The sequence below is a fragment of the Symphalangus syndactylus genome, chromosome 4, assembly GCF_028878055.3.
Source record: "Symphalangus syndactylus isolate Jambi chromosome 4, NHGRI_mSymSyn1-v2.1_pri, whole genome shotgun sequence".
Taxonomy (NCBI): Eukaryota; Metazoa; Chordata; class Mammalia; order Primates; family Hylobatidae; genus Symphalangus; species Symphalangus syndactylus.
Window position 1 is genome coordinate 94,569,767 of NC_072426.2, and position 17,358 is coordinate 94,587,124.

General features: G+C 57.1%; 1 protein-coding gene across 5 annotated transcripts in view; it reads right to left on the reverse strand.

Moving 5' to 3' along the window:
* Positions 1–3,535, reverse strand: part of ZMIZ1 (zinc finger MIZ-type containing 1) — a 244,620-nt gene extending 241,085 nt beyond the window's left edge. For 4 of the 5 annotated variants that reach the window (XM_063638174.1, XM_055275575.2, XM_055275580.2 and 1 more), the window contains exon 1: positions 3,198–3,535. The gene's annotated coding sequence lies outside the window, so the exon portion shown is untranslated. The remainder of the gene's footprint in view (positions 1–3,197) is intronic. The other variant, XM_055275577.2, reaches the window with a different exon arrangement.
* Positions 3,536–17,358: the final 13,823 nt, after the last annotated feature.

The following is a 17,358-nucleotide window of genomic DNA, read 5'->3' on the forward strand; positions in this document are numbered from 1 at the left end:
GGAAGAAACAGGAAAAAAAGTGAAGTCTGCAGCTCTTCTCGGTTGGGTCCTTGCCCCTGCAATTTTCTGGAATGAGTCAAGCATGGACACCTATCCTATGTTGGAGGCCTATCTATAGGGGCCAGGGATGGAGACAGCGTGTGTTATTGTGGCTAGGGAAGTAAGTGTGTGTGCGTGCGCGCGTGAGGGAGAAACTGTGGTTCTGTCGCCAAACCCCGCAGTCTCTGGACCTTTCTTCATTTTGCCCCTGGCTGTGAGAGGAACAAGAACCCTCCTCCCCCCTTTCCTTAGGAGGGAAAAGGGACATTTTGTCCCCACAAAGAATCCAGCAACCCTTTTCTGCATAGACAAGGCTATTTATTCATAAGTCCAGCAGTTTCTTATTCCCAACTCTTCTCAGTAAGCCCTACCCAAAATGCCAAATCTACCTCTTGAATCCACTTCCTACTGCTCTCTTCTCCTCCCCCCACCCACCCCCACCCCCAGTCATTGCCACCAACTCTCAGAAGTCTAAAGTTTTGAGATTTACATGTGAAAACAGCGTTTCATAACCTCGTGATTTGGGACAAGGAAACGCTTCTGTCCTTTGGGGGAAAACAAAACCCAACCGAAATCATAAAGCTCAGAAGAAAACACCATCTCCCTCCAAATGCATTCCCTGGGCCCCCAAGTCACACGTGCTCTGTAGCAGATAGGGCTTTCAATGTGTCTTTTGTTTGATGCTGGTGTTTCAACATCCTCGACTTGAAGAGGGAAAGGTCAGCCCAAGGCTCGGGGTATTCACAAACCCACCCGGCCCCTGCACTGGGGCCAGGAGCCAGGAGCCAGCAAGTGAGGGGCCAGGAATTTCCCCCACTCTGGACCCCCTCACAAAGCAACCGGAGCTGAGAAGTCTAAGAGCTTGCTCTCTCATCTCAACTTCCCCGATAGCTCAACAGCAGCTTCACACTCCCGGGACCTTACAAGCGCCAGCGAACGCAGGCTGGAATTCACCAGCGCCAAGCTGCCCGGCTCTCCAGCGCCAGTGCCTGCCTCTTTATCTGTACCTTCAAAAACAGTAATAAGCAAACCCAGGCACCTCTGGGAACAGCCTCTGGCCTCCTGCCCTGCCCTGTGTAACCAGCCTGTCCTCACACCCACCAGGGAGGAGGAGTCGGCACTGGTTAACCCTCTGGTCTACCAGGCCCGGTTCCCAGGTTGCAGCAGGGAGACAAACTGTTGCTCAAGAAAATCCTTCAGAAAACCCTTGGCACCAGGAGGCAGCTCGGAGCGGCTCTGCACCCGGCGCGGAGCCAGGGGCTTCCACAGGCGGCCGCCCACTGCCCTTTTAAATCTTTGGGGCTGGGCCCTACTCTCCCATGCCCTGGGCTGTCCACCCAGAGGGCTCCGAATGTCCGTGGCAGAGCAGAGAGGAGGGAAAGGCTGGCCGAGCCGTGCCCTCACCCCGCCAGCCCAGCCGTCAGCTTCTTGGAGGACCTCTGAGAGAACATTTGTTTGGGCTGCCAAGTTAAATCTTCCTCCCTCATGTCAGGGCATTGGAAAAGCAGTCAGGGGAGAGGAGAAGGGGGAGAGCGCGCGGGGGAAGGAGCAGCGAGAGGGAGGGAGGGAGGGAGGCAGGCGGGCAGGCTCAGAGCCCCAGTTACTCGGGCACTGCCTGCCCAGGAAGCTGACGGCTCCTGGGCAGGCGCAGCCGGGGCTCCGGGCACCGAAGCAGGGACCCAGCCGCCAGGCCTCCCCGGTCAGGCAAGGGTTCCAAGCACCCTTGGCCCACCCGGGAGCGGCCCTCGCTCTGTGAGCTGCTGGAGGGACGAGGTGGGAAGGGAAGGCAGAGGAGGAAAAAGTTTGCTGCAGGTAGAGGGGTAGGGCAGGGCGGCAGTGCCGACCGGCTGTCCCCGGGGAGGGGTGGGGGGCCCGGGCCGGCTGCCCTGGCGCGCTCCCGTCCGCCCGCCCTCCTGCCCGGGTTGTTTACATTCCTGGAGTGTCTTTTAAACCCGGGGCTGAGGCCGGCTCCCGGCCTTCTCCGGCGGCTCCGGGGCAGTCTCCCGTGAAAATCTGCTGGCGCACAATGGCCAGGAAGGCGGCCGCCCCTCGCCCGCACCCCCACCGCTCCAGGGCGGGGAGCCTGCCCTCCGCACCGCGCCCTCTCCCCGCCCGGCCGGCTTCCTGGACAGATGTCCCCGGCGAGGGAGCGACGCACGCCCGCTGCCCGCGCCCTAGACGCCGAGGCCGCGCTCCCCACTGTTTTTTCCCCAGCCCAGACGCCAGGAATGTGAAGCAAGCTTCCAGAACCCGCCTCCCCCCCGACCCCGGCTCCAGCCCCGGCCCCCCAACCTCCGCCCCGGCTCCCCAACCTCCGCCCCGGCTGGCCTCCCACTCCCCCGGGGCCACCGCCGCCGGAGACGGAGAGGAAGAAAGAACACGGGGAAATTACTTTCGTATTTGCAACGCGCGCGCGCACACACGCACATCTTCCCCCTGGGCTCCCCTCCTGGCCGGGGCAGCCCCGTCCAGGCACTGGCCTGAGCGCCCCTCTGGCTTACGAAGCCCTGGGAGAAACCCCTACACACACCCCTCCGCGTTCCTCGTTTGTACCGCGCGCCGCCTTTCCCTGGGCAATTCCCACACAAACAACTTAACCGCGCCCCCACCTCCCATTTACAAAAGTGTATGTTTTCCCTCGAAATTCAGACGCACAAGTTAACACCACCACCCCTTGCCACCCTGAAATCCAGCGCTTTCCCCAGCGGTTACTGTACACACACAGGCGCACAACTTCGCATCTCCCCAGAGGAGGCGAAGGAGACCGAGGCGGTCCTTCCCTCCCTCCTCCGATTCCCGGTCCTGCCCGGCCCCCGGGTGTAGGGAGCTAGGGCTGGAGGCGCGCCGGCAGGAGGCGGGCACCGGGTCCGCGCGCGCACGACCACACTTACGCCCCGCACACCCTGACAAACCCGGCCCCCGCGCGCAGCCCAAGCCGGCTCCGCGCAGCCGGGAGCTCGCCGGCCGCTGGGCCTCCGCCCCCGGCGGCCAAGGGGAGCGGAGCGGAGCCCGCGCCGCCGGCCGGTCGCCCCGCTCCGGGGGACACTTTAAGGGAAAAGCCGCAGCACCCAATACCCCACGCTTGCACCCCGAGAGTCCCCGGGGGGCGGGAAGTAGCCCCGGAGCCAGCGGGCGCCTGGCTCTGGCCCCAAACTTACCGGGCGCTGCGAGCGCCGCTGCCGCCGCTGGAGGACGCGCCGCCGCCACCGCCGGCTAGGGCAGGCTCGGGCCGGGAGGAGCGCAGCGAGGGCGCCGAGATCCGCTCGGCTCCGGCTCCTGCTCCGCTCCGGCTGGGGCTGGGGTCACCGCGCTGCGCCGGCGTTGCTCGCTCGCTCGGCCGCCCGATCGCTGCTCGCCCGCCTGCCGCCCGGCCGCCCGCTCTCCCCGGCGCCCGCCGCCGCCGCTCGCTTTTTTAATGTCCACAGACAGTGAAAAGGAACTCGGCGTTAGGGGGTGAGTAAGTGAATCAACTCGCCCGGAGCCGAGCAAGTTGAAGTGTCAGATTACATTGGCTATTCTATTTCCAAAGGGCCCCGCGCCGCCGGCCGCCCGCAAAAGCCGGTGCGGAGTCTGGCCGGAGCGGAGCGCCGCGCCGCCGCCGCTGCCGGCGCTCGAATCGACTCTGCTCGGCTCGGCTTGGCTCGCGCTCTGCGCTCTCTTTCCCCTTTCCTTTTCGCCTCTCCTCGTTCTGTTCCTCGCCTTTCCTTTCCCTTCTCTTCCTCTCTTTCTTCCTCGCTCCTCGGTCTCGGCCCTCTCCCAGCTTTTCTTCTCCTGGCTCCTGGTTACCCGCTACGCCACCAATCCACTCACCTCTCCCCTTGCCCTACTCCCTCCGCTACTCCCTGACGCCCCCTGCAGCCCCCAGCCCCCCTGCAGGCCCCAGCCCCAGTAAGTTTGGAGATGGGGAGAAATGCTGAGCCTAGGTAGGGACCACCTTGGGGAGGAAGCCAAAATCACACCGCTCCCCCGAGAGCCCCTGCCCCGCGCTGGCACGCCCCCGCCTGGAGTGCACTCGTGGCCCCGGGCGCTGTCCGGTACCCGAACTGGGGTAAGCGAGTTGCTAACTGGATCTCCAAAGCCTTCCCCTGGGGTTGACTTTGGAATTGTTCCTACAGCCCGGGGACTGGTGGTTGGGGTGGGAAGAAGACCACCATCACCAAAGGTGACTTTGAGGGAGACTAGAGCGCGGCCCCCCGACAGCTGTGGGGGAGCGGGGGTGTGGTGCGCACAGTTGATCCGCGGCACCTAGCACAGTCCAGAGACGCGTGGATTCCCCTAGGCCCGGCGCGGGGCGCCCGGGGCGCTGTGCGCGCGGGTTGCGTGGGAGCTGCTAGGCTGGGGCCCGGCCCTCTGCCCCGGACTGGGCACTGCCAGAGATAGTGGAGAGCTAAGGTACTCACGAGGCGCAGTTGGGTGCACCCACTCGCGGGAGTTCCCCTAGCCGACCCACCCCCGAGAGCATCCAAGTACGCGCCCACTTTGGCTCACGTCCACTGCCACTCTCACGGAAACTCCTACACGAACGGCACACACGTTCGCTCCCTCAGCATTGCAAACACGCTCCCCCCCCAAACCACAAACGCGCCCCCACACACTCGCTTACTTTCCCTCACAAAGATGCCCGCTTACACGGCCACAGCAGGCACGCTCAGAGACACGCAGTTGCACACTTACATCGCTGTACACAACCCCACATACAATCAAAAAACAAAACACGAACCGTTCCCCTGGGCACTAAATCCTCACGTTAACATACACACACAGACACACGCCCTCCTCTCCCACTTCCTCTTCCATACCCCTTCCTCAAGGCCCCCCACCCCTGATTTTCGGCACCCCCAGTCCCAATCATAATTGGCGCCCACGCGGCCCTCTTTGGACACACACACGCGCGCGCACGCACGCCCTCCCCTCCCCAGCAGGCGGGGGCGGCTTCGGCCGGGAGCCCGCGGAGCCCGCTTCGGATTCCAGGTGTGGCAGTGACTCCGCGCTCCACGTTTTGCAGGCTGCCACCGTGTCGGAGGCGAGGCGAGGAAGGGAGCTGGAATAACAAAGGCAAGTTGGGGAGAGCGCAAGGGGGCGCAGCCCCGGCAGGGCTGCGGGGGGAGCCTTGCACGGCCGGGGCTTCGGAGGCTTCAGGGTCGCGGGCGCGGGGAGCTGGAGGTGGGGGAGGAAGGGTGGGGGGAGAGGGGCGGGGCTGAGGCGTGACGTCAGAGAACAATGACACCTCCGGGGGCGGGCACCCGGAGGCGGCCCAGGCGGGGGTCTCCCCCGGGGCCTGGGGCGGGCCGAAGATGTTCAGGCCCGGCCGGAGCCGCCTCCTGATTGACGAGGCCCGCAAGGGAGTGCGGACGTGCAGCACAGACTTGCGGGTCTCCTGGGCCTCTTGGGCGGTGATCAGCGCGGACCTTGGGCCAACCGGGGAAGCAGCCCGGAGCACTATCCCCCCATCCCCATTTTAGAACATCCTTCTGAGGGCTTCGCTGACCTCGGCTTGAACTCCTTCAGAGCCGGAGAGATCACTCCTTCCACCACCGAGGGAGAGGAGGCAAAATGAATTTGCCAGCTTTGAATTCATTCTCAAGGCTCCGCTAGTCTCACAGCCAGTGAACTCAGTCTGGAATTCCTGAAAGCTCAGAAAACTGCTGCTTAGGTCCACCCGGGCGTGGGAGACGGGGTGTATGGGGGCGCAGGCGGCGGAGGGGGGGCGTTATTTTATTTTCCCCAGGGGAAATTCTGCCTCCCTCTGCCATTGGGTGCAAGAAAAGGCACTCCTTTGGGGCCTCAGTCTTCCTACCTGTCACATGGACACGGACTGTGATCACTGCTGCTCTTCCACCCCCGCCCTCCCTGTAGGTGGCAGCTGAGCATCCCTGGAGAGGGTGGGTGGTATGAAAGCACTTCCAGACCTCTAGGGACACCAGGGAGTCATGGTCCCAGCACATTCCTGTGGGAGTGAGCCTCTCCTCAGCCTGTGGGTGGCCTAAGTTCACAGGTAGGTACACCAGGGCCACCTGAGAAACCTCCGAAGGTAGGAATTAAGCTTGCAGAATGGTGGCTAGAGCCACAGCTGTCCCACTTCCAGCAATCCACAGCATTGCAGCAGTGGCAGCAGCCATCCCATACCCAGGTCCAAAATCCCAAAAGAGAGTTTCTGGGTATTTAAGGACTTGGGATGTGATAAACCAGCCCAGCCAACAATTAGACCAGTTCTTGTTGCCTTAATGACCAGCTAGGTCTGGACGCCCAGCCCTCTCAACCTTTCTGTCCAGATTCCTTGATAAGTACCCAGGACCTGCCCACCTCCAGGAATTGGGGGATGCAGGTGACCTCGGAGGTGACCACTCATGTTCAAAGTCTCCTGTCCAGAAGCTCCACCCCCTCCCCCACATCCCAGCCCCCTACTCTCCCACCAGTATTTACATCTGAAACCCAGGAAGTGGCTGCAGAGGGCAGAGGAGCCAAGTAGGCTCAACTTGGTAGCATGGAACCAGGGATCATTTCAACCCTCCCCTTCTGTGCAAGCATGGCAGCAAGTCAGAAAGCCCACCAGGGCCCTGGGTCTTCCCTAGGCTCCAGTCCTTGGGTCTCTGAGGCCCTTGCTCTCTTTGTTCATCTTCCAGGGAGGTAATGGGGTAGATTGGATACCTCTGGGGTCTTGGAAGAAGCTATGTGTGTTGAGTACTGTGGTGGGGCCTCCTAGGTATTGAGAATTCAGTTCGCTGATTGAATTGTCACATTGTCTTAGGTCAGGTGCTGCTACCATCCCCCTTTCAGAGGAAACTCAACTGTGAATGACTTGCCCAAGATTGGTCAGGATGGGAACTCGGGACCCCATTAACAGAGTTCCTTGTTGTCCTCTCAGCCATGGCTCTGTGTCTTCATCCATAGATTCTGTGCAGCCCCAAGCAAGCTGCTTTACCCCTCTGAGCCCCTGTAAGGTCCATGGTGCCATCAGGACTCACTGGGAACTGTGTATCCAACAACCTCACCCCAAAAGCCTCAGCCTCACTGGGCCTGGAGATCTGCTGGTGAGACAGAGAGGACAGTGCCATCACTTCCTAGTGGCCCAGAGCTGGAAGATGCATCCTGCTCAGCCCCTGCAGGCCCAGAGGTCACCTGGCTCCACTAGGAGGGTGCCGGCAGTGTGGGGCAGCCAGGTTGTACCAACATGCAGAGCACACTCAAGTGCTGTTAATTTCCCTGTCCTGTGGGAGCCACCAGCAGATTGGGGAAAGGACCATTGCTGGCACCTGGGCCCAGGTTTCAGGAGGCAGAAAGTCTGGGGGCCAGCAGGATGGTGGGGGTAGGAGGCTTGAGGTCCCTGAGGGAAGCAAAAGACTTGTGTATGGTGTGGCGAGTATGGCCTCCTAGGCTGGGCTGGGATGGGGGTGGGTACACAGTGGGGATTCCTACCTCTCCAGGAGCTGCCTTCTCTGTCCCCACTCTCCACCTCTCACTTCTGGAACTTAAGGGAGCCAGGGAACATCTAAAATTGAGACTAGAGAGGTGGGAAGAAAATCTCATTTATTGAGTACTTACTGTGTGCCAAGCACTTTGGAAACATTCATTGTATTCTCTCCACAAGCCAGGTGTCATTCCCTGCTAAGGGAAGAGGCTCAGAGAGGTTAAGTGAACTGTTCAAGATCTCATAGCTGGCTGAGCACGGTGGCTCATGCTTGTAATCCCAGCACTTTAGGAGGCCAAGGCAGGGCAGATCACTTGAGCTCAGGAGTTAGAGACCAGCCTGGGCAACATAGCAAGACATTGTCTCTACAAAAAATACAAAAATTAGCCAGGCATGGTGGCACATACCTGTAGTCCCAGCTATTTGGGAGGCTGAGGTCGGAGGATCACTTGATCCTGGGAGGCTGAGGCTGCAGTGAGCCATGATTGTGCCACTGCACTCCAGACTGGGCAACAGAGCATGACGCTGTCTCATAAAAACTAAACAAAACAATAAAGATCTCAGAGCTGCTGAGTGGGTGGAGCCGAGATTGGGCTCCAGGTCGGGCTGGGCCTCTAGGTTGAGAATAGGGACTTGCCTTCATCTCACTGCCAGGTTATGGTGCAGATAAGGTAACCTACCAGGTACTTTGGGGTGGAGTAAAGACTCTCACCCACTTGCCAGGGAATGACCAGGGCGCCTCCCATGGCAGTGAGGTAATGGAGATTACATTTAAAGTTCACCCCTTGGTGGATACAGGAAGCATTTGGGCCCTGCCCAGCTCTCAAGGCTCATGCTTCCTTGCCCTCACCTCCTCCTGTGGCCATGCAGGGTGACTTCCAGAATTGCCAGCATTACGTACATACTCTTACCTCTGTGCCATTGCTCATGCTCTTCCTACCTCCTGGGACACAACCCTCCCAGTCACCAAGGCCACATCTACAACCACCTGCTTGGAAGCCTACCCAGATACCTCCACCAGATGTGCCATCTTCCTTGTCTTAACCCCCGTATGCTGCTGTCCCAGCCTCCAACATCAGCATAACCATAGGAATTACTTGTGAAGTTCCTGCTATGTTCCAGGCATTGAGTAGCTCATACACATGAACTCCTCCCATCCTCTGAGCTATTAGTATTCTCTGAGCCCTGTGCCTCTAAGAGGTGGGTGGTTGGGTCAAGCAGGGAAGATCTATGTCCTTCAGTGAATTAGGCTCCCCTGGTCTGCCTCCCCCTCATTTCCAATCAGATGGCCCCTCCATTCTCTGAGCCCACACCTTCCCATTCTCCAAGGCTTGACTCTCCAACGTCCTTCCCTCAAGCCAGCTGTCTTCTCACTTTCTCCCATGGAGTTCTGCCCTATGGTTCGAGACCCAGTTCAACCACCACCCCCGTCTTCAGATGGGAGTCACAAGAGAATAGGCTGGGAGCCTGCCTCAGGAGCTGGGACACCTATGTGCCCAGCCTGCCATTGCCTGACTTGCTGTGTGGCCTGAGCACATCGCAAACTCTCCCTGTGCCTGTTCCCCATCTGCCAAGTGAGAGAGTGGGATATCCAGCAGCACTTTTGCCTCTGATTGTCCTAAGATTTTGTAGGTCTGAGCCTTTAACCCTTGGACTGAGCTACAGTTCACTTTAGAGTTTGAGGGAGGCCCTGCTTTAGGGAGGGCTTTCAGAGGGGGCCATTTAGTGGAGTAGGGACAAGAAAATACCTGGAGGGAGCTGCTCAGAACTGTGACTGTCTAGGACTGTGAATAGGTAATGACCCTAATGCCTCCCTTCATGGGGCACCTCTCACCCTCTGAGCCTCACAGCAGCCCTTTTGTGGGTGACTAAGCTGAGCCCCAAAAGGAGGTGATGGCTTTCCCAAGACTGTACCACTGGGAACCACCAGAGCTGGAACAAGAGCCAGGTCTCAGCCAGGCATGGTGGCACGTGCCTGTAGTCCCAGCAACTCAGTGGGGGGACAAGAGGGGGTGCAAGAGCCAGGTCTCCTCATCCAGTGTCCCCTCACCTGCGTCAGTGCCCCTCCAGAGGAGCAAGTACATGTGGCACTGATGAGGAAGTCTGGGACAAGCGACCTGAGGAGGACCATGCCTCCCACCTCCTTCCTGATAGCTCCTGCACCCCGAGAGGGGTGGGGGAAGGCCTCAGATCCTCAGCATCTCCCCTCCTTCTGGCTGTGCAGTCCTCCAGCCTCAAGGCTCATGCTTCCTTGCCCTCACCTCCTCCTGTGGCCATGCAGGGTGACTTCCAGAATTGCCAGCATTACGTACATACTCTTACCTCTGTGCCATTGCTCATGCTCTTCCTACCTCCTGGGACACAACCCTCCCAGTCACCAAGGCCACATCTACAACCACCTGCTTGGAAGCCTACCCGGATACCTCCACCAGATGTGCCATCTTCCTTGTCTTAACCCCCGTATGCTGCTGTCCCAGCCTCCAACATCAGCATAACCATAGGAATTACTTGTGAAGTTCCTGCTATGTTCCAGGCATTGAGTAGCTCATACACATGAACTCCTCCCATCCTCTGAGCTATTAGTATTCTCGTTTTACAGATGAGGAAACTGAGGCACAGGGAGTTTCATTTCCTAGTATGACACCTCACAGGCTAGGGAGGTTATGTGTTACGTGGCCCTCTTCTGTCAAGGCTGCAGGTCATAGGATGGCTCACTGCTACATCCCATCACCCAGTGCAGGGCCTTGGGGGCTGACAGGCCGTCAAGAACAAGGGAGGTATAGAGGCCCACAGGATGAAGGATGACCAGAATCAGCCCTCTGGGGGCTCACAGGCTCTCAGGAAGGACTGCCCACACCAAATGCCATTCTTTTTTTTTTTTTTTTTTTTGAGACGGAGTCTTGCTCTGTCACCCAGGCTGGAGTGCAGTGGCGAGATCTCGGCTCATTGCAAGCTCTGCCTCCCGGGTTCACGCCATTTTCCTGCCTCAGCCTCCCGAGTAGCTGGGACTATGCCACCATGCCTGGCTAATTTTTTGTATTTTTAGTAGAGATGGGGTTTCACTGTGTTAGCCAGGATGGTCTCAATCTCCTGACCTCATTATCCGCCTGCCTCGGCCCCCCAAAGTGCTGGGATTACAGGCATGAGCCACCGCGCCCAGCCACCAAATGCCATTCTAAGAGTTCAGGGGAAGAAGAAGAGTTGGCATTGAGTGGGGTGTGGAAGGCAAGCTCTGGTGGGGCTGTAGGGAAGCCAGAGTGGGGCATGGACCTGCCTAAGGTCACACAGCAAGCAAGTATGAGACAGCAGCAGGGCTGGGACCTGGAGCTCCCAGTGTGACATGCCTTCTTGCACCTTGCAGCCAGCTGTGGGGCCCCTGCGACTGTGCTGTTTTCAAGGACACATGGTCCCAGACGCCTCCACAATTCTGAGCTGTTCAATGAGTGGCTCTGGTCCTTCTCCCCCCTCTATTAAAATGGAGGAAAAAAAAAGAAAGAAAGAAAGAAATCCAGGCATTGTTCCTGACTGCAGCTGGTGCCAACCAGAATCCCGCTGAACAGAATGGAGCCGAGAGCCCGGCCGCCCAGGGGCCTGGCTGCTGACACAGGGCCTTTCTATTTTGCTTTCCACTGGGGGCCCAGGCTGGCGGTGCAGCCCCTCCACGGACACCCTCTCCACCTGCCTCCCTGGCCCTGGCTCTGAGCCTCCTGCTGCCTTCACCCTCTTTGCAAAAATCAGATGGCACTTGGGGGAGGGTTGGAGGAGCACCCCCACCCCCTGCTTTCCTTCTTCATCCACTCACAGCCTGGGGTGTGCTGGGCCTCCCTCGCCACCAGCCTGTCCCCCCACCCTACCAGGAGGGGACTTGGGATGCTTGTCTAGGAGAGCGACACAAATCCCTCTTCCAAAATCATTTGAAACACTGGTCTGATTCTAGGACATATGAGGATTTTCCACCCCACCCCCACCTGACTTGGCAGGTGCCAATCCTCAGCTCACACATAAGGCCTCTTGCAATAGTGAAGGCCTAGTAGGGGAAAGGGGAACATGATGAACAGCTCTACAGAGACGAAAACAGTTTTTTAAGTTGCTAGTTTGCCTTCTGCCTTTGGTCTTAGGAGGAAAAAGGACTTCTCCAACTCTCTTACCATCTTCATTTCATCCTCTGCTCCCTGCCCCTTTCGTGAGCTGTCTGGTACTCGACCTCCTCTCCCCAGGCTATTGGCCGGTTTGACCCAGATTACCCCAAGCAGCAGTTCTAAGAGAGCAGCATCCTGGCCACTGTCCAGTGTCCACCAGGGACCCTTGGGTTGGCACTGCCACCAGAGCCAGCTCTCCTGGCACCCCCTTCCTCCTGTGGATACAGCTCTTTAGTTTGTAAAAAGCACTTGATGTCTCACGCAAGTGCCACAGCAGCCTCAAGAGGCAGGCAGGGATTGCTAACCCACTTTATAGAAGAATAAACTAAGAGTTCAGGAGGCTTAGTGGTTTGGCCAAGGTCAAAGGAGGTAACAGAGTTGGGATTTGAACCCTGGTCTCTTGATTCCATGTCACTAAGCCGCAGTGGGGACTCAGGCAGTGACGGTGTCAGAGGATGACGTTCCCAGCCCCCATCACCTCCACCCGACCAAATGCTACCAGGAGTCAGGATCTCAGACACATCGATTCCTTTAAGGGATATTTATTAAATACTTGCTATATGCCAGATCTCCGACAGTGAACAAAACAGATTTGGTCCACACTGCTGCAGAGCTTATATTCTGAGACAGACACCAGACGTCATGCAGAAAGATCCCCCTCTTCCTAGTCGCCCGGCCCATATGTCCTAGAAGGAACCATGAGATGGGCAGCCAGAGACATAAGTTCTAGTCCTAGCATTGCCCCGACTCTCCGTGTCACCTTGGACCGAGTTTTCCACCTGGGAAATCTAAGCATGTGGCCCCTCACACATTTTCTCAGGTCTCTTCCCTACTCCCAGTCTCTGGGTCTAGTGGTTCATGATTTCCCGGCATGAATAATTTCCCTGATTTAGTTTTTTTTTCTTAAACCCGACTTTTCCTAGACTCTTAGAGCCAGAACAGGGCTTCTGAGATCATTTGCTCTGAGCCCTTCACTAAGAAAGAACCCCTTAGCCTCATTCCTGCCAGGAGGAGACTGACTCTTCCAGTGACAGGCTGCTTGCTCCCTCACATAGCAGACCTCTGCCAGTGGTGTGCTGGTAAATGTTTAACAGCTGGCTCCCCAAAGTGGGGAGAACCTGGTTTGTAGTATTTGCCGATGTCCACGGTGTAAATACCCCCACCATGGCCAGTTTCAAGCTGCCGACGAGAGCCAGCTGGCACAGCTGGTTGGTTCCATCAACCAGCTCGCGCAGTTCCTGAAAATTTAACAATCGGCCCTTGTGAGCCATACGAACAGGCTCCAACACACCATTGCCCCTGCCCCGCAGAGAAGTCTTGTCCAGCTTTACTCATTGGGAAGTTCTTTCTGGTATTGAGCAAAACATCTGATTGTCAGGAACTCTGGCCTGAAAGTCCTGAACTACTTCTCTGGGGTGTCACAGGACAATGGGGACCCCACGAAGCCCTTCTCTAATTGGTGGCAGCTCTTGACTCTGTCTTCCTGTGAGAGGAGCAAGTTCCCGGGCCAAGTGGAGTCAGAGCATAGCCACCCTCCCATTCTGCCTTTCTCTCTCCCTCTTCACCTCCCTTCCTTCCTCTCTTTCTTTCACAAATATTTCCTGAGCCCCTGTGACAATGTCAGACACTGTGCTAGATACTGTGGATTCAGCGACCCATGTCTTCGCTTGCGCAGAGATGCTGCCTACTCTGCGAAGCCTGTCCTGGCCCCCACCCTAGCCCCTCCCGCAGTGGGCAGTCTCCTCCCCTCCCAGAGCCTTTATCGCCCCTGTTTGGCACTTATCACTTTCTACCTGGGATTGCAGCTATTTGTGTACACGGCTTATCTCCCTGCCAGACTGAGAGGCAACGCGGGCCTGTTGAAAGAGCGTGGACTTTGGAGCCGCATGACCTGGCCCTCAATCCCAACCCTGCGACTCAGAGCTGTGAGCCCTCGGGGAGCTCACACCATCTTTGGGAGCCTCAGTTTCCTTATCTGTAAAGTGGGGATGGTGATAACTACTTCCAATGTGGTTCTGAGCAATTGGTAGGATTAGAAATGTCAACCCCATTTCCTGCTCCTGTCTGGACTCCCATCCTCTTGGGGACAGAGATTGTGTGCAATACTTCTCTGTAGTCTCCCGGTAATAATAACATAACAATATTGATAACAATGACAAACACTTATACAGCAATACCATACATAAGGTAAGAGCTTACATATGTTAGCTTGTTCATTCTCACAACCTTGTGGCATTGGAACCATTATTCCCATTAAAAGATGAGCAATCTGAGGCACAGAGGGGTTAAATAACAAGCCCAAGGTCACACAGCTAGTAAGTGAGAGAGCTGACATTTGAATCCAAGAAAATCCACCTCAAAGCCTTAGCTATTGAATAGTATGGCTTCTGGAGGGGTGTGAGTGTATGTGCCCATGGTTCACTGCAGCCTTTGGGCATCCTTGCCCTGACCTGCAGGGTGCGGGTGGAGTGATACAAGGAAGACCCTGGTCTGCGCATTAGGACATCCTAACAGGTAAGTGGTTAGTGCTGAAGAAAGGAGTGTCCCCAGGTACCTGGAGGCCAGGGGACTAGAAGGTGACCAATCGATAAGGCAATCAGAGGAGGCTTCCCGGACAGGTCGTGCTTGCCACCAAATGAGGATGGACAAGGCAGGACGAACAGGAGCACCAAAGTTGTAGACATGGGAGAGGTATATTAGGGGTTCACCTAGGTGTCAGACTAGACATTTTCACTGGTTCTGGTGGGTGGGATGGAGCAGAGACTGGGAACTTGGGGAGGGGCATGTTGGTTGCCCAGTCTGTGATTCAGTAGGAAATGGAGGACATTTTCAGGGGCTTTGAGAGCCAGTGCAGGCCCAGGAGAGCTGAGAGTCAACTGTGCTGCCCTCGGGGCCATATTGGCATTTTGCTTCTCTGCAGGCTACTCTAAGATTCCAAAGTCCTGGGTTCCTGAATCCAGTTGTGCCAGTCCCATCCCTCCATTTCTTCAAGCCTCAATTTCCCCAGTTCAGAATGGGCATAAAGGGTGGACCTTGCATGCTGATTAAAGGATGAGACAGGGCTGTGTGGGGATGGGCCTGACGCTCCTGGGGCAGGAGGTGGGGGAAAGCTACTGCGGGGAGGGAGAGTGGGAAGCTGGGAGAGAAGTGGGGTGGTGCGAGGATCCCTGTGTGCTTGGCCGGTGAATCCAGGTCTGCTAAGCTGGCCCTGGCTGGGATTCTTCCAGCACCATATACTCCATTTTCCCAAGGCTGCCCGCCTCTGCTGCCTCAAAACAGTCTTCCTCCTGGGCTTCTGGAAGGACAGTTATGGGTTAGACCCTGTTCCTCTGGCCAACCCAGAGGTTGAGCCCAGCCGTGTCCCTTGGAGAGCACTCTTCATGTTCCAAGGGCTGTTTTAAATGCTCTTCCCTCGTACTAACTAGTTCAGTCCAGAGTGCAGTGATGTGATCCTGGCTCAGTGGAGCCTTGATCTCCTGGCTCAAGCAATCCTCCCACCTCAGCCTCCCGAATAGCTGGGACTGCAGGTGCATGCCACCATGCCCAGCTAATTTTTTTTAAATTTTTATGCAGAGACAGGGTCTTGCTATGTTGCCCAGTCTGGCCTCAAACAGTGCTCCTGTCTCAGCTTCCCAAAGTGCTGGTATTACAAGTGTGAGCCACCACATCCAGCTGCTAACTGCACTTTTGAGATGTTGCATTCTATTCTGCATTCCCAATTATTCATTCCTAGGGGAAGTGCATTATTTAAAGGGATAGAGAGAGAACTTGGAGGAGCCACTTGCACCCCATGTGCCTCTTCCCTTCAGTGCTATGAGTGCTCTGTTTGGCCCCCTCATTCCAGTGAGTGCTCTGAAACAGGACATTTCTTCCTGGTGCAGCCAGTAGAAGGAGGGTGGGGGCCTTCTGGCAGCTGGGCATTCTCTGAACATGTCATGCTGCCATGCATTTGCGTAAGCCATTTCTCCACCTGGAATTCCCTTCCCCTAGACTGTTGTGGGAACCCAGTTCCTTCTTCCGGGTCCAACTCCAAGGTTTCGTTCTGGAGATGCCTTCCCTGTGACCCCTTGCCCCTCTCCCCAAGCAGAGCTGGATCTGTCCTCTTCTCCCCTGACAGAGTTTTGGGTATCCTTCTATCAGCCCTTATCCCAGGGCAGGAAGAACAGCCTTGATCCCGGATCCCAGGCACAGCTGGGTGTCAGACCTGGAGGAGAAGCTCCCAGAGTGACCAAGATAGAGTCTGCATGCAGGTGACAGCAGATGGGCATCCCTGTGAAACCCCGTGGGCCTGGACCTCCAGGGTCCTAGCCAGTTTGCTCCAAGGCCTGTGTGGACTGGGGATTTGGAGGCAAGTCTGTGGGGAGACTGCCTGGGGCTTGTGCCTGCTGTTTACCTGTCTGCTGTTCAGGCACGTGATCAGGCCAGTGGGTGTGCCCAAAGGTGGACGTGGTTGCAGGAGTGCACACGTTCATACACATGTTTACACACACGTGTGCATACATGGGGTGCCAAGGCCATAGGTCTTGCGAAGCATGCAGGGCCACTGCCTTTTCCTGCTTTTAATCCCTCTCCTGGACAGACCTGTGTTCTCCCCGAGCATCACACAGTGCACATTTATGGAGTGCCTGCTGTGTGCAAGACCTGAGGGGTCGGGGCAGAGCAGTGCTCAGGGCAGCTGGCCCCTAGGGGACAGGAATGACTGAGCACTCACACAGTGTCTTCCTGTCCTGGTCCCCCTGCACGGGAGCCCCCAAGGCCAGGCACCCCTGCCTCTACTTCCCAGAGGAGGACTTTGAGGTCCCAAGGCCTGAGAGGGGCACCTGTTGAGTCAACACAGGGGACGGGACAATGAGACCAGCAGTCCGGTGCTCAATTCTCCATCGTAAGTGCCAGAAACCCCTACTTCAAGAGAAAACTGGCATTGACAGGGGCCACCCAGAATCCTCTCCTGCACCCTCCTTTCCTCTATTGGAAACCACACTTTTTGGGGGGCATTTCCCTGGGCATCCTGTAGGAGGGCGTCACGGCTGTTAGCGGCAGCAGGAATTAAGCGAACCTCTGACCTGAGTTAGACTGGACAGTGTAGGACAGCACTACCCCATGTCTGAACTGGGGACCGGGTCACCCCTCCCCCAACACACATACCACACACACGCATGCACACATGCACACATTCACACATACACACACACACATGCACACATGCCCAGAGAGGTGATGGGAGTTGCCTAAGGATGCCCAGGGCAAGTGCTGGCCCTCTGCCTCCCAGGCTGCCCACTTTCCTGTCTCTTCTTGCCCTCCCCACCCCCTGCCCCCCGAGTCTGAGAATTAGGACCTGGTGGCTGGGGAGGATGATCTGAGGCATGATCAGGTGCTCCTTTCTGGGCCACTATTGGCCCACCCTTAAGGTGGCAGGGTGACATGGAGTTTCGGCCAGCGTGAATATGGGGGCTGGAGGATCCCTGTCTTTCCTTGCCCAGCACCCAAATGCAACCTGGAAGACCCTGAGTGAAGGCATCTTTCTGGGAAGAGGATGGCATTATGGCATGGCCATTAGAATCTTTGGCTATGGACACTGACAGCCCAGGGCAGAATCCAAGATTCCTCACTTCTAGCTGTGGGCTGTGGGCAGGAGGCTTTATCCTGCTGAATCTTAGCCCCTAACCTGTACAGAAAAGATGAACATACTTCATGATGTTTGGAGAGGGAGGCATTGTCTCGGATCAAGAAATGGCAGTTGGGGTGGTCAGTACTTATTCTTGTAAGCAAGAA